We start from the raw sequence: 17,710 nt of genomic DNA on the forward strand, positions 1-17,710 counted from the left end.
TGATATCAAAACTAACATTCACACGATCAAACAAACACAGCAAGATATCGTAAGTGGGATTCCTAAGATCGTTAACAAAACCAGTTTGATTAAAATCCCATCTGGAGTTACTCCCGGGCATATTACCAATATCGCATACACAGTATCATCCGGGTTTGCAACATGGTCTAAACAAAATAATACTATCAAATATACAGCAACAGTCACTGGAGTGTATAGACTGTCTATGTTCAGTGCTGAAAAATTTGAGATTTTCACAACGTATCCCTGGCGACATTCCACCGACAAGTTTTCCGGGGTTGTGACTATCATATTAAACAAGGGAACCGAAGAAACATTTATACTGGAAGCAGCTGATAAGAAAATAACCGCAACATCTTACTGGTGGTCTGGTGGTGTTTGGAATTTGTAGCCGAAACTCCTCAATTGGTTACTGCGTAAAATAATAAATGGCGTTAAAAAACAAGTCAGCATCAACGACAACATTAGATGCGCAGCAATATAGGTACGATCAAGTACGCGAATGGCAGAGTTAAAAAATATCATTGACAAATGCACAATAAAAGTAAAAAAATACAAGCGGCGTGTAATTGTGTTGGATGCTATAGTATACTCAGTATCCGCCATAGTTGCATCTACGGGAGTATTATTATCAGCGCTAACACCAGTGACAGCTGCAATCGCGGTAACAATTACAGTTTCTACATCAACGACAATTGCACGCGTTGCTAATATTATCGCGAATAAAATATCTTCATGCGCGCTAACAAAATTGCACGATTATGAAAAGTTAAACACTGCGGCCACGAGCGCCTACTCGAAATTATCGTCGCTGATAACATCAAGTCTCGACGATACAGCAATATCAGATTCCGAATTCGCGCAAATGGCAAAGATATACGAAGACTCTACCAGTCATTTGAAAAGACAAAAGATAACTAATGGCGGAATTACTTCATCGAGCTCTGCTCGATATAGCCGCAAATACAAACCCCGTGAAAACTTCTTCGATAACAGTAATCTCGACTAAACCAGAATTCAGTATTAATTTTCCAACTGCGATTCCAGTAAACGAGATCGCGTTAGCACAATTACGAGTATATCACAGTTGGCCCAATATCAGATCAAAATCGTTCGGTGGATTACCAGCGAGTAATTCGTTTGTGTTTGCAAATAAAAATAAACCCGGTGCCGATGGCACTCCCGACTGGAACGTCATTGGGTTACCAACCGGGTCTTATCAAATCGAACAAATCAATGAGGAATTACAACGTCGAATAAAAAATATCACAGGAAAAGTATCCAAGATAGAAATAACTGTTCATGAACCAACTCTGTCTTCTGCAATCGAAATAAACTCTCCTGACTACGCCGTGGATATATATAATAGTTCGATCAGATCAGTGTTAGGGTGGCCTGAAAATCCACCTCCGACGCCACCGATACCACCAGAACCTAAAAAGTCTGATTATATCACTGACAATAAGTCATGTCACGAAATTAAACCAAAATACAAAGATCATTTGGTTACTCTAAAAAATGCAACGCTGGGTAGTGAGTTTAGATTCTGTGATAAGAACCGTATTCAGTGGGATTTTATTTATGAACGAATTCCAGGAGGAGGAATTAAAACTCATGCTCTTAATATGAATCAGATACTTGAAGATTTGAAAGAAATTGATCAAGAGCATAAAACACAACTACAGCAACTACGGCAGCTCTTCCAAGAACATCTTTCTGATATAGCTCTACTCAGCGAAATCATCAAACGCGTAGAAATATTAAATCAGCTTGTATCCGATATGGAATATATTCATCAGCGATTAATTCAGGCGATAGGTGATTACGTTGACAACATAAACAAATATAAGCAACAATTTTTAGATTTCTTTAGAATACCAGAGGCAAATCTGCCGAATTTTAAATTTCCTTGGTATAACGCAGCCGAGCTAAAAAAAATCCGTTACTGACCTCATCAATGAGTTCTTTGATGACATACTCGCACAGTACAGAAAAACACTACCGGAGCCAACTATTCTCCGGCACAACAATAACTCACAAGGAGAAGGCCGACATGTGTCCCCGGAAATCGTAAATATAACCGAAGTGGTCGCGGTCAATCTTGTATGTGATGTTATCGGTGACAGTTACAGCACTGACACGACAATATCAAATCAATTGCAGCAAGGATTTGTTCTTTATTCATTCACCCCGAAAGAACCACCTGGACTTCTAATCGTGCAAGAGCCGATCAATCCAGTCTATCTACGATGTCATAATCCGTGGCTGACCAAAATAAATTTCAAACTAACAGACCAGTCTGGTCACCTTCTTGATTTGCGAAATAAAACACTACATATTAATTTACTTGTGAAATACTAGAAGTCTTCGACTTCCAAATCTTACGATTTTCAAAGACTTTCAATCGTAGATTTCCACTACCAATTTGGAAAGGTAAAAAAAAAATATATCCTTGAAGTCTTAGAAATCTACGATTTCCACTTCCATGGTGGACTGACGATTAATCAAGCGAGTATTATATAATGTACCAACATGTGAGGGTTTTTATACACGACAAGCAAGTACTTGAAAACTGCATCAAAAAGATATTTACACAGTTTATAGCCGGCCTAGTTGACCTGGTTATTGATGCGTAGGGTAACGAAGACTTCTTACTGACACAATCACAGCTGGATAAACTACGGCAAGAACGTATTTGTATGATGAGGTGTAATAAAGATCAAATTCTAAATTACGCGCATTCTTGCATTAAATCCGATCGATTAAGGGAAATATTATCTAACACGGATTGATGCAACTCACCTTGATAAAATCAAGGAAGTAATGTGTATCAGATTGACAAAGTCACTTTGATAAAATCAAGGAGTAAAAAAAAAAATTTTTTTACCGTCAGTAACATTCTACTTTCGATTTCATTTCTAGGTATTTACTTCCTTGACTTCGTCAAGGGACATACAATTTTTTAGTTGTTTTACGCGAGTATTTATTACTTTCCTTGTTTCATATTCTTGGGCTAATTCCAACCTAATTTTTTCAATTGCACGAGACAACGAAACAAATTCATTTATTTGTGCTTCTTCTACTGTAGCCAGAGATTTATATAAATCCGTCTGGATCTTCTTTATAAATCTGTACTGAGCAGGCAAAATATAACGCCCTGCGCATTTATCCTGATGTAGTGTTTCAAAATCAGACATGATTTTTTCAGGATTTAGTTCATCGGATATATTAAATCCGCGCTCTTCTAATTTTTAACAGCAACAATCACATCATTGATAATTTTGTAATTCATATATTCAGAATTTTCACATGGTGTGATAGCCTGTAAATTTTGAGGAGAATTATCGAGTTTGTCGTTGTTGATGTGATCAATTACAAGACCGTCTTTGATCTTTCCAAAGAAACACTCGAACACAAATCGATGATTATAATAGTTTTTATTCCCAGCATTAAACTTTAGATAACCAGAATTATTAGCAACACCAACTGGTTTTTTCAACCTGCAATTTCTGACTATTCCCTCACGATTCGCTTCGTAATTCTTCATGATGGGGTGTGGGACGAATTCTTGATTCATTTTATATAATAACGTATTTGTCTGAAAACTTAGTTATATAATCGCGCTCACATTTTAGCGCATCATTGTTATTTTTTGTTATAATATCTTTTAAGTTCACGGTATTTCTTTCCCCCGCCCCTTGCACAAAACTGTGTTTTACCCCTGACCCCAACACCACTTCGCAGACACGGTATTGGTCCTAAACTCCCTTTTCGAATGTTTTGGGAATGTTCCCAGCAGAATTCTTTTCTGCAGGATTTGTTACAGGTGGTTACAGATCCCATTTTAAGCCACTTGCATTGATTGGTTTGAGACATTGTATATATATATATATATATATATATATATATATATATATATATATATATATATATATATATATATATATATATATGGAGGAGTTTGAAAGATTATCTGCAATCAAGCCCTGGAAAGCTTCTAGATTCTAGTTTATTGTGCAAGCAGATTCCGATACGTGGATTATCCGTGACAAACGTGACCCTGTTCTTGCTAATGGAAAAACCGCTCTGTTAAGTAAAGATCCCAAACCAGGAATGTTGACTGGGATTGATAAACCATATTACGCTCGATCCAGGAATGTTGACTGGGATTGATAAACCATATTACGCTCGATTGTATCCTGTGACCGCGGTCATTTATGGGATTTATCCGATAAAAAAACTCAACATTAATGATCTTGCCCCAATGAGATTTTCATCCTTGACAAAGTGAAGGCTAAATTGTGTAACCGAACGAGTAATGGAACATTTCAAAAACGCAAAACGCGGAAACGGGTTAACTGATCTGCGACGTGAAAAAATAAACAAATGGGCTGAATCGGTTAAGGATACTGGAGCGTCAATAAACGATGTCGCTGAGTTATCAAGTAAATTAAAGTTTGCAATGATAGTAAAAACGTTAACGGGAGAGATGTTATATGAATCAGCCAGTAAATCAAAGGGAGCGCCAATTGAAATTATTGACCATAACGCTCACACTTGGACTAAGGCAGTAACAATGTTTCCACGAGATCATGTTGTAAAATATTACTCGTCCTCGGAATTTTTCGGGGGTGGAATGTTTGATGCTATCAGCCGGATAAGCAAAAACGACCCTGTGTCGGTGTGGTTGTTTAAAAGTTCCGAAGATGGTGAGTATGATCAATTTGTAAGACCTAACGGCGAATTATATTGTAAAGAATCTCTGCATGAAGAAATGAAAAAATTCGCACAGAAATATTCAGAAAACACTGAGCAGTTATTAACTAATTGTTCTACAGTTTCGTTGGTTGCTGCCCACGCCGCTCGAGAGAGAAATTAGTGGAGACCAACACGCGCTGAGTTCCTTGAAGATGTTCAGTTAAGTTGTATCGAATATGGACACGGCGGTTTGTGGAATACCAAATATAATATTAGCGAGATGATTTCTGTAGACATGATTGCGTATTATCCGGGAAGTTTTCTCGGGATGGGCGAGTGTGCTGAATATTTTAAAAGATTTGGTCATCCTTGTCATGAGATGGCAAGAGTTGCTATAAATAGTCCATTACCCGATTTTCTTCTGACAGGATTTGCTCGTGTAACGACGTTTGAATTCGCTAAAGGACTTCATCCGATTTATTATGTTTGGTTTGGCAGACACTTCTTGGAGAAGTGCTGGACACCAATAGTATTATTACGATACATGCTTGACAAAAGAATACTGATATCGTTGACTGTCAGTGAAACGATCATATCATATCGGCCGCAGACTTCGGTTTGGTTACCAACACCGGAGTGTATCAGTCTCGATGAAGTCATTGAAGAATATGCACGAGAGTGTCCAAATACTCCTGCTGATGTCATTGTTAATGATGCTTCTAATATTCTTAAGATTAAACTCAGCAATAATGAAAAAACAGCAAAAGATCTTGGTAGAAGAATAATCGGTAAATTTACTCAAGGTGGTGCATATGATCATAAACGACATCACTCACGATTGATTATGGATGATGTTGAATTAGATTTTATAATTGCTGATGCCGCTGCGAGAAATATATTTTGTAATCGGGAGGACGCTTACTTGTCTGACGGAACACGGTTGGGCACAATTGTTAGTTACATTAATGGAGAATCACCTCAACAGACACATTTAAGATCTTCGATGCTGGCTTATGTTTCCATAAATTTGCTATCAATGATAAATAGATTTCCTGACACTGCAGTTAGAGTTGCAACGGATTCATTTTATATCGATAAAAGATATTCAGAATTATTGGCTCGTTTTACAAGCAATGATGAATCATGGGGTTCGTGGAGAATAAAAAAGGAAATGTTACACTGTTATTGTGAATCCGCTGATGTTGCGGTTAAGGATAATTATTGCAAATCAGAATTATTAGAAGTGTCGTTGGCGCCGTCTGTGAATGATCCAATCACCAGACACAAAACCGTTTATTTGAACGGACCGGGATGTTCTGGTATGACAACACAAGCGATTGAATTATTTCGAAATTCAGATATGATTGTGCTAAACCTACACACAGACTCGCCAGGGAGATGAAACAACGAGGAGTCAATTCTTGTACTTATCACAGCTTTTTCAAATACAGCGGTGGTGCGTGGATTCCTGACCGAATGGGAGAAAAATACATTCCGCGGATTATTATTTGGGATGAAATAGGCACAGTGTCGTTAAATATATTAAAAATATTTCTTGATTGGCTGCTAACAAAAAATACTGCAGTGATAATGTGCGGCAATCACGGTCAGCCACCACCTTTTGATGGTCCATCTCCGCATTTGTAGTTAAAAGATTTTGTTGATTATTATGAAGAAGTGTCTGATGATTATATATCTCTTGATGCAACGTTGAAGGAATTTAAAACATTAATCAGACTACAACCGAATAAAATTCAATGTGAAATTATGCGTAAAATAATTTCAGAGACTTCAATGAGACCAAACGATTTGATAGTGGCAAGTAGAAAGATAGTCAGAGACACACTTCAGATGAAATTGTTTTCACTGCAACGGGAGAAATTTCCAATGTTGCCAGTGCCATTGTGTTATAGACCAGCTGATACACGACTACAAAATATTGACGTTGATATACCAGGACAGACCGAAAAACAGAATTTAGTATTAAATGATATTGTCACAGTTGATGTCAATGTTGTTGAAGATGCACTGCGCGCTGATAAATCCCCGTGGACGCTAGGATACGCAATGACGATTCATTCATCTCAAGGACTGACTATTTCTGATCCAGTTGTTTGGATCGTTGATGATCGAATCGAGTGGTCAAACTTAGTTTACTTAGCAGTGTCCAGAGTCAGAAGAATATCTCAACTGCGGAGAATTGTCTTGGACGAGTCTATGGCTGATGACAACGATAAATGTCAAGTCGATATAATAAGATAAAAATTGGCTGGTTATAAACAAAGTGACCAAAAAAAAAATAATCGCAACTTTGACCTCGATGTTGAGTTTATCATGACACTGAAGCAACAGCAGAATAATCACTGTGCAAGCTGTAATTGTATAATATTATGGCAGTATTCGAGTAATAATCCAAGACAATTCACCGTAGATAGAAAAGATAATAGTCGCGGTCATACACGACAAAATGTGATGCTGACCTGTCTTGAGTGTAATCGAAGTCGTGGTGCTAGTTAAGTGATCGCGGTGGTAATTGTGTGTCTTCGGGAATTACTTGTAATTGTTCACGTGTGAATCCGTGCTGAGGAGCAGTTGAATCCAGTCTGTAGATTGCGGGTCTACCAGTGGATCTAGTTATGTTAGATATCTTGTGTGTCGTGATGCTCCAGATAGGATCAGTCGCTCTTTTTTTACCACCTTCAAGTTCACCTGGTTCATGTAAATATCTTACAGTGACATCACCCAGTATTGGTTGTACTGAAAAATCACGTCGTTGTGGTATATTTTTTTTTTGATAATTGCATTAATAGGTTTCATGTTGGTTGTTCGAGTTATTTCATTATTTAATGCAGTTATCACGCTTGGTAATCTTGCAACCCATTCGCGAGATCTCTTGTCCTGAATGAATTCCTTCGCGTATTGATATCCAAATAACCGCTCAGCAAGTGTTCGATTAAATCGTTCAACAATTACCTGATCACGATGAATCTCAGTATGCCCTCGTCTGATGGTGACATTATGTTGCTTCATCAGCGATGATACTACACCCTGAAATTCTTTGCCAGGATCAACTTGTAAGAGATGTGGCCATCGTAGAGGTCCTCGTTGATAAATTCGTTTAAACGCAGAAGCAACTTCAGATGCTGTTTTAGTCGTTAACGGTTCTGCATCTTTGTATTTACTTGCAACATCAACTACAGTTAACGCGTACTTGTATGTTCGACGACGAACGGTATCATGTGGTAGAAATAATATATCAGCCTGATGAACTTCATTAGGAACTCTAACATTAAAATGTACAATGTTAATTTTCTTAGGACGCGGTAGATAAATTTGCCATATTGCCTGTTTGGATAACCAGTCTGCTGCAGTATCACGTGTGACTTTTGATGCACTGGCAAGTTTAGTAATTGCTGCGCTACCCCTCCAGTATCCTCTTGGGGAATAATAAATCGACTCCATTATAATTAATTACCAACACCTAATACAAGATTAGATTTCATCGCAGATTTTATTAACCAACTAGCTAACCTCTTCGTGAAGGATTTATCAGTGATGGAATTTAGCGCGTGAATTAATTTCACATCCGCCTGATGCCTATCTTGTAGATATTTACTTTTATTAGCTATATCATGTTCATGACACGCTTTATCAATATCGTTTATCGGATACTCACCTGGTTTTGGTTGATCTTGATCATCAAGTCTGATATCAAGTCTGGTTCCAGGACCACAGTAATTATATCCTGGGAGATGTTTTTCTCCTGGGTATTTAGCCCACGGAGCTCCTGGAAAATTTCCTAACATGGCGGCAATATCACCTCCTCGTTTTTTTTTTTTTACTTGGCGCTGGCTTTGGTTTTGGCGCTGACTTTGGTTTTGGCGCTGACTTACCACTGGAGATAAACTTTTTTGTACCGCATCGCTCACACTTGCCCGTAATCGCAGATCTATTATTTTTTGTTGTAATGGTTGTTAGATCACTTGTTGGCGTGCGCGCCCTGCATTTCACACAATGTAAATCCATATTTATTTTATATTATTCTAATGGAAATTACTGACTTTTCTTCAACAAGGAAACAAGAACCAGTTAAGCATCACGCAGCGCTACCAAATTCTGTTCGTATGATTATAATTGGACCATCTGGGAGTGGTAAGACGCAATTACTGTTGAATTTAATAATGAAGCGGATGAAGTGGGACAAGTTGTATTTGGTAGCTCCATCTGTGGACGATCAACGATGCTACGAAGTGTTAAAAGATTTTAATGAAAGTGCAAAATCATTAAATGAAAACGGTGATGATGTTGTTGAATTTATAACTGACATTAATGAAGCGCCAAGTATTGATGATATTGATGGATTTATTAATAATTTAGTCGTGTATGATGATGTGATGTTGGATAAACAATCAAATCCTGCCAGGATATTTTCCAGAGGTAGGCACAAAAACACAGATGTGATTTATGTAACCCAAAGATACACCCAAATCCCGAAAGTGATCAGTGATAACTGTAATATTCTTGCAGTGTTTAATGGTGTTGATACACACACGTTACGAAATATTCATCAGACTTGGTGCAGTGGCGATATGGATATAAATAAGTTTAGAAATTTATTTAGTCATGCCCAATCAACCCCGCACGGATTTATAACAATAAATTTACATGATCCTCGAACACGGTATCGAGTCGGGTTAGATACGATTTTTGGATAATAGCAGCAGGGAGGGCATGCTTCCAAATTGTCACCGATAATCGCGCATTTTTCCTTCGACGCGACAAAGAAAAAAAAACATACCAGCGATAACATGTAAACAGAGTTGTTTTACGCTGGATACGCACTTTTTTTTACGATTTTTTGTGTTTTTGTAGGAAGGCTTAATTTGACGAAGTATGAGTGAATCAATTAGAGGCGGTTCGCCCTCCCTGCTGCTCTTGGAGTTTTACGCCATTTTTCTTAAGATGATAGTGTTATACATGACATAACAAACCCACGTGGGGGTAAATTGCCCATATTTAGACAGCCGATGTATTTTTCCTCAATTACCATTCGCGATTCGAGTAAAAATATGGCCGCCAAAATGTTACTCGAAAACAAAACATTCCAGAAGGCAGGGTTAAAAAAGTTTTCCCACGATCACAGCCAATTAGTTAAGAGAATATTGCACAATAATTTTATGGGCTTATTCGGACCAATCAGAATCCCATGCAGTGATATGTTCACATGTTATAATATAAAATGTAGAAGCAATGTACCGACTATGTGATAATGCCATCTATGCTGTCATACTGCCAGTAACACTGTCACTCTACCAGCTACGTTGCCACACTGCCATTTATGCTGCTACACTGACAATTATGCTGCCACCACAGAGTTGCTATATATAAGACTGTAATATACATACTGCAATGTGTCATGCATAGCTGAGTGTGCCTGATAGAACGTCAGAGATGGCGGCTAACTTGTGGCAAATTGTGGCCGCGTCGTTGGTAACGCACTGTAAACTGTACAACGCAAGCGTGCAAACTGGATGGCAAATATCGACAATAAATAAATGTTTTCTTTTTACTTATTGAATGAATATAATTATCTGTTGATATTCCTGCCATTTGCTTATAAGTTACATATGTTTTTGATAGACAAAAGTCTTTAGATAAGTAAAAAAAAAAACAATGGATATATAGATTCAGTTATTCATGAATTTTATGGATGTATAATTATGATGAAAAATTAAGATAGTAGATATTAAAGGAGAAAATTTGAAAAAGAGCATTTCAGTGGAAATCCGATACAAAGGGGTATCTTAAAACTTGTGTCCAGACTGAGTTTTCACTGGTGTAAGAATAAAACTGTCTTAGTTGATGTCTCACAGCTGCCATGTTTCCTAGCATATATCTTTCATTGACAATCCGGCCGTAGTGGTGAAACAACATGGTACGGCATATTTTCACAGTCTTATATGTAGTAACTCTATGGTAGTTACAAGTAATAATTACCGAAACGTACTATTAAATAAAATGTCGTCTTTGTAGTGTATTACTAAGTATCGGCAAAGGTAGGCGATGATCACAAACACATTTATGTATACTGTTATGACAAGTTATGTGTGTTCACATTCACAACTAACAAAAGGACACTTTTACGTTTGTAGAAATGATGCACGTGTGTTTTTCATGCTCTACTGAATATTTTATTTGTTTTCACATATCAAGGAAAGCGAGATACTACAAACATACTTTTCTTGCTACTTTCGCTCTTCTAAGCTTTGGATTATAAGCCAACGAATGAGATGAACAGATCATTTTATAGAATTTCACTTTGATTCATTATTATCATTAATTCTACAGTTTTTGTCAAGTATAAGCGTAAACGAAAGGTACCAGTCTTTTGGTTGGATTGATTTTATGGATGGGAAATAGTTAAAGCTCTGCTACGTGCAATTTTGCAGGCTTCTGATCATTTTTTTTTTTTTTTGTTTATAGGTGGGGTTTTTGTGGGGGTGTTTTTTTAAGTGTAACGTTATCCTTGTTCTTGATTAAATTGTCTGCTGTTTATGTTTAATGGCTTCTGTCTAATAACGAGCACAGAAAAATAAGTATCGAGTTAATACAATAAAACATAATGAAACTTTACGAGTAATTTTGTAAAACTGAAAAAATATCCCCTTTCCCACGTCAAATATATGCTTCTACTGTTTCATTTTATATACTACAGTTATGACTATAGACGTGCAAAATATTTAGTTTTTTTTCAGTCAGTGCGTGAATAAAGTAACTTGTAATATGCTGAATTTATATATGTCATAAAAGTCTTAGTACAATTTGATTCCCACTGTAAGATATCGTCCACTCCCACCCCATAACCTTCCAGACTTTCCGTGCTAAATAAATGTTTCCAGTGTTGCTTCGACATCATAGCCAACTTTTAAGGAAGTGGTATAGTAGTGAATATTTTGCCATAGACCTTTTACTCAATTCTTGTTCTTCATGCGCCGTCATTTCCATTTTAAAATTTTGATATGTGTTCATAATACAACATGTTGTGTAATCTATCAAGCAGCAGAGAGTGTGACCAGAATCTTTGCTAAAACGTCATGTTTGATAAAAAAAAAGCTTCCTACGAAAATAAAAATATAAGGTCAATAATGCCAAACCGAAGCCTCTAGCTAAAACACCGAGAGTTTCTCTAATTGGGTTAGTTTATTTTGTTACTTTAGTGTTGTAGTTTACCCGCTGGACGTTTCATTGATGTCGCACCCTCTCTGCTACTCTAATGTGTGAGTAATTAAATCATTATTATATCAGTCTCTCAGCCAAATGTTTTATTAAGACCTATACGCTACTGTGATCGAGGATCGTCTAAATTTATTGTTATAAATCCGTGTGGAGTAGATCGTGCTTTTGAAAAGAAGTTTTTGAACTTAATCATGTCCGTATCCCCTGAGCACCAAGTCTGATGAATATTTCGTAGAGTATGTATATCGACTCCATTAAACAAAACTAAAATATTACAGTTATCTCTGATAAATATCGGTGTTTGTGTATGTCGCTGAGTAGCATAAATCATGTCTGTATTTGTATGTCTGCCTCGAGAAAATATTCTAGGTGGATTTAATTATTCGTCCATCGTTACATCAGTGTATACTACGATATTATTAATAAATCCATTGAGGCCATCTACAGATGGGACTTCATCAATACCGGTGATAAAATTAATATCATTACCATCCTAGTCCAGCAGTTTTGCATTTTCTTAAATCTTTAAGTTCGTCGTAACATCTCTGATCATCAGCTGACAGAGCTACTAAATGCAACTTATCCCACTTGAGTCATCACATTATCAAATTAAGCAGTAATTGTGTTTTACCAGATCCGGACGGACCTATTATTATCATTCTGATGGAATTCGGTATTCCTGAAATATGTTTTACTGTCTCTTGCTTTCATGTCGCTGAGAAATCAATGACATCCATGTTATACAAATATAATAAATAATATGGATCTATATTGCTTTCACCCCCATCGTTGGATTAACAACAATAATAATAAAAAATAAAAAGCGTGCACTTAAGGCAAGTATGTAGAATGTAGTATAAATAAATACAAATTTATTTCGTCTCGTATGAAGACAGGTGGTGATATCGCTGCTTCATTAGGAAAATTACCAGGAGCTCCATGGGCTACGTATCCAGAAGAAAAACATCTTCCCGGATATAATTATTGTGGTCCAGGAACTCGACTTGATATCCGACTTGGCGAGCGAGATCAACCAAGACTTGGAGAGTATCCAGTAAATGCGATAGATCAAGCATGTCACCTTCATGATGTAACGTATAAAAATAAGGATTTAAAACAACGACATATTGCAGATGTTAAATTGATTCACTCGTTACATTCCATAAAAAGTCTTTCAGAGAATCATTAGCTAACTGGTTGATAAGATATGCGATGAAAAATAAACTAGTATTAAAGGTCAGTAATTAATCATCAGATTATTAAAATAATGGACTCGATTTATTATAGCCCAGGAGGATATTGAAGGGGTAGAGCAGCGATTAGTAAACTCGCTGATGCAGCAAATCTTACACGTTCTTTTGCTGCTAATTGGTTAGCACAACATGCAGAATTGCAAATTTATATACCACTACCTAAAACTTCAGCATGCACATTTTAGATGTCATCGCTCATAACGAAGTTCGTCAGTAGATATTTTGTTTTTACCAGGCGATACTATTAAAATTGGAAGACGTCAGTCACGTATATACAAAGAGGCGCTATCGTTGACGTTGCAAGTAGGTATAAAGAAGCAGAACCACTATCAACTAAAACAGCAGCTGAAGTTGTATTTGTTTTTGAACGAATTTATCAACGAGGACCCTTGCGATGGCCACAGTTATTACAGGTTGATTCTGGCAAAGAATTGCTTGGTTCAGTATCATCTCTGATGAAAAAACATATCGTCAAAATCAGACGAGGACATACTGTAATTCGTCGTGATCAGGCAATTGTTGAATGATTTAATCGAACACTTGCTGAGCGGTTTTTTGGATATCAATATGCTATGCTATGCGAAATAAATAATTCAGAAGGATATGAGATCTCTCGAAACGGTTGCAAGATTACCAAGTGTGACAGCTGTGTTAAATAATGAAATTACTAGTGCAATTTCTATGAAACCCATTAATGCAATAACCAAAAAAAAAAAAAAAAAAACGTAAACATGTACAAATACAACGACATGACTTTTCAAAACAAACATTGTTAGGTAATGTGACTGTAAGATATTTATATGAACCTGGTGAACCTGAAGGTGATAAAAAAGAGCGACTGATCCTATTTGGAGTATTACGACAAATGCAATTTCCAGCGTGGTAAGATCTACAGGTAGACATGCAATCTGCAGATTAGATTTAACTGCTCTTCATCGTGGATTTGTACGCGAGCAATTACAAGAAATTCCTGAAGGCACACAATTACCACCGCATTCACTTTTGTAAACTAGCCCATCGATGTCGATTACATTCAAGGCAGGTCAGCATCACATTTTCGCGTGAATGACCAAGAGTACTATTCATTCTATCTACGGTAAATTGTCTTAGATTATTATTTGAATACTGCCACAACATTATTGTGCTACAGTTCGAGCAATGATTGTTTTTCTATTGTTTCATATTCATAATACATTCAGCATCGAGATCAAACATGCGCTTATTTTTTTTTTGTCATACTCTTTATAACTAACCAATATTTTTCTTGATGTACATCATTATCAACAGGTTCGTCAATGCCGTCTTCCTGAGGTGTAAAATTTATGATAACCCTCCGCAAATGAGATATTCTTCTGACTCGAGACACTGCGAGATAAACTAAGTTTCACCATTCGATTCGATCATCGACGATCCAAACATTATTCCAGAGATGGTCAATCCTTGTGATGCACGAATTGCCACTGCGCATCCTAGCGTCGATGGAGTTTTATCCACAGTTAACTCGCTCTCAACAACACTAATAGGAAGTAAAACATTATCATTTAATACAAGATTTTGTTTCTTTGATGATCCTGGTATATCAGCTTCAATATTTTATCGTCGCGTATCTGCTGGTCGATAATACAATGGTACGGGTAGTTTTGAAAACTTGTCTTTATGTAACATAAATAATTGTTGTTGAAGTGTATCACGAATGATCTTTCTACTTGCAACTATCAAATCATTTGGTCTCCATAAATTCCAATTTTTTTATATGAGTGTCTGAAATTATCTCGCGCATTATTTGACACTGAACGTTATTCTGCTGTAGTCTGATTAATTTCTTAAACTCACTTAATTCTGGATCAAACTCTATATCATCATTAGTTATTTCTTTATAATAATTCACAAGTTTTTTCAGCCATTTGTGTGGAGACAATCCAACAAAAGGTGGTGGTTGACAATGATCACCACACATTATCATAGCACTATTTTTGTCACTAACCAATCAAGAAATATTTTTTAACATTTTTAATGAAGCGGTGCATATTTCGTAAAAATCAATATTCCTTGGAATATATTTCTCTCCCATTCGTTCATGACTCCAATTATCTCCCTTCCATCGAAAGAATTTGTGATAAGTGCATGATTTAATATTTCTTTCCCTCATTTTTCTTGCGAGTTTGTGTGTAGGTGTTAATGCAACTATATCAAAATTCCGAAATAATTCAATCAAACGAATTGTTTTACCACAACCATCAGCCCCTTTGAGACAAACAGTCTTATTTCTGGTCACAGGATAATATACCGATGGTGCAGATGACAATTTTAATATTTAATCTTTTTAAATAAATATCCTTAATTTAAACACCGGCGGATTCAGAATAATCAAGTATATTTTGTTCTTTTATTCTTCATTCACTCAATGATGCATAGGTGCAGATATGTAGTTGTTCTAGCAATCCTGTATTGTTTAATTGATATAAAATGAATCCGTAGCTACTCTGACAGCAAACTCAGAAACTCTATTTATCATCGATAATAGATTTATCGAAATGTAAGCGAGCATTGAAAATACTAAATGAGTAAACTGAGATGACTCACCATCAATATAACTGACAATTTTACCTAATTTAGTTCCATTTGGCAAAAAAAAGCTGTTTCTCGACTTATAAATGTTTATATTCGTCGTATCGGGATTTATAAAATCGAGTTCAGCATCATCTATAATTTATCTTGTACAATGTCGTTTATTACCATATGATCCTCCTTGGGTAAATTTACCAATTATTTTTCTGCCAAGATCCTTTGCGATTTAATTCTCAAAATCAGTCATATCATGATTTTCATTATCAGAATATTCATTTTGTTGTGATAACCAAACTTGTTTTTGCGGAATATATGATATAATTGCTTCGCTTACCGTTAACAATAATAATATTTTTACATCGAGCATATACCGTAATAATACTGTTGGTGCCCACATTTTTTCTTAAAAGTGTTTCCCAAACCAGGCATAACAAAACGGATGAAGATCTTCGGCAAACATAATGACTCGATTCAAGCGAATCCAGTTAAGTTAAAATCTGGTAATGGCCCATTTATCGATACACTAGTAATCTCGTGTGTTAGATGTCCAAATCGCTCAAAATACTTACAACTATCTCTCTTTCCAAGAAAACTTACTGGATAACATGCAACCATATCAACCGAAATAACATCTTTATAATCGTATCTGGTATTCCATAATCAACCGTGTCTGTATTCGACACAACGCGATATTATATCATCGAGAATATCAAACCTCGTCGGTTTCCACAAATTTTTCTCTCTAGCAAAATGAGTCGCGATTGATGAAATCGTAAAGCAGTTACTGAGCAACTTTTCATGCATGATATCGTCATGGGTGTATTTTGACGCAATATTTTTCATTTCTTCGTGGGGAGATTCTCAGCGATAAATATCTCCATTAAGTCGTACAAATTGATCATAGTTTCCATCATCGGAACTCGGAAATAACCATACTGATACAGGATCATTCTTACTTATTTCGTTAATAAAATCAAATATATCTCCTTGGTAAAATTTAACAATTCGATTTCGTGGAAATATTGTTGCTGCATTAGTTCACACATGCTCGTTATGATGAATAATTTCAATCGAACTCCTTTCGATTTATACTTTGAATCGTACAAAATCTCTTTAGTAATCGTTTTTACCGTTATTGGAAATTTTAATTTCTTTCCCAGCTCAGCGACGTCTTTGATAGACGCTATGGTATCTTTAACTATTTCTCTCCAGTCATTTATTACATTACTTCTTTTATCCGTTAAACCATTTCCACGAGTCGAAATTGTAGAATATTCCGTTACTCGTTTGGCTACACAATTTATTTTCGAAAATTTCTTCGGTTTTAGATTATCAACGCTGGGTTTATCATTCAGCGGTTTGTCAATACCAATCAACATTCCTTGTTTGGAATTTTTACTTAATACGGCTATTTTTTCATTATGAAGGATAGGGTCATGTTCGTCACTGATAATCCATGTATAGTCTACTTCCTTAATAAACTTTACTCTGAAAAAATATATTTGATTGTCGAGATTATTAATAATCGTCGCCGCTCGTTGTTCGTTCATTGTAGCATCGATTACATCGGTGTTGCGTATGATTTCGAGTGTTGACCACAAATGAGATGCATCATCGGCGTTAAATCATTTCTTAGCATTACGAATACTTTCAACCAAAGTTTCCGTCTGATCAACCAGAGATCACCTTCGTGGGTCAGGGGTTATTTTATCAAGATCGAATCCTTTTTCAGATGGTTTAATCTTAATCTCTGATAACATCTTAAACTCGTCCATATTATAATTAAGACTAATATATATATATATATATATATATATATATATATATATATATATATATATATATATATATATATATATATATATATATATATATATATATATATATATATATAATGATTCAAACAAATAATAAATTCAAAATTCTTATGATAG

The sequence above is a fragment of the Sinohyriopsis cumingii genome, chromosome 13 (genome assembly GCF_028554795.1).
Source record: "Sinohyriopsis cumingii isolate HCF-2022 chromosome 13, ASM2855479v2, whole genome shotgun sequence".
NCBI lineage: Eukaryota > Metazoa > Mollusca > Bivalvia > Unionida > Unionidae > Sinohyriopsis > Sinohyriopsis cumingii.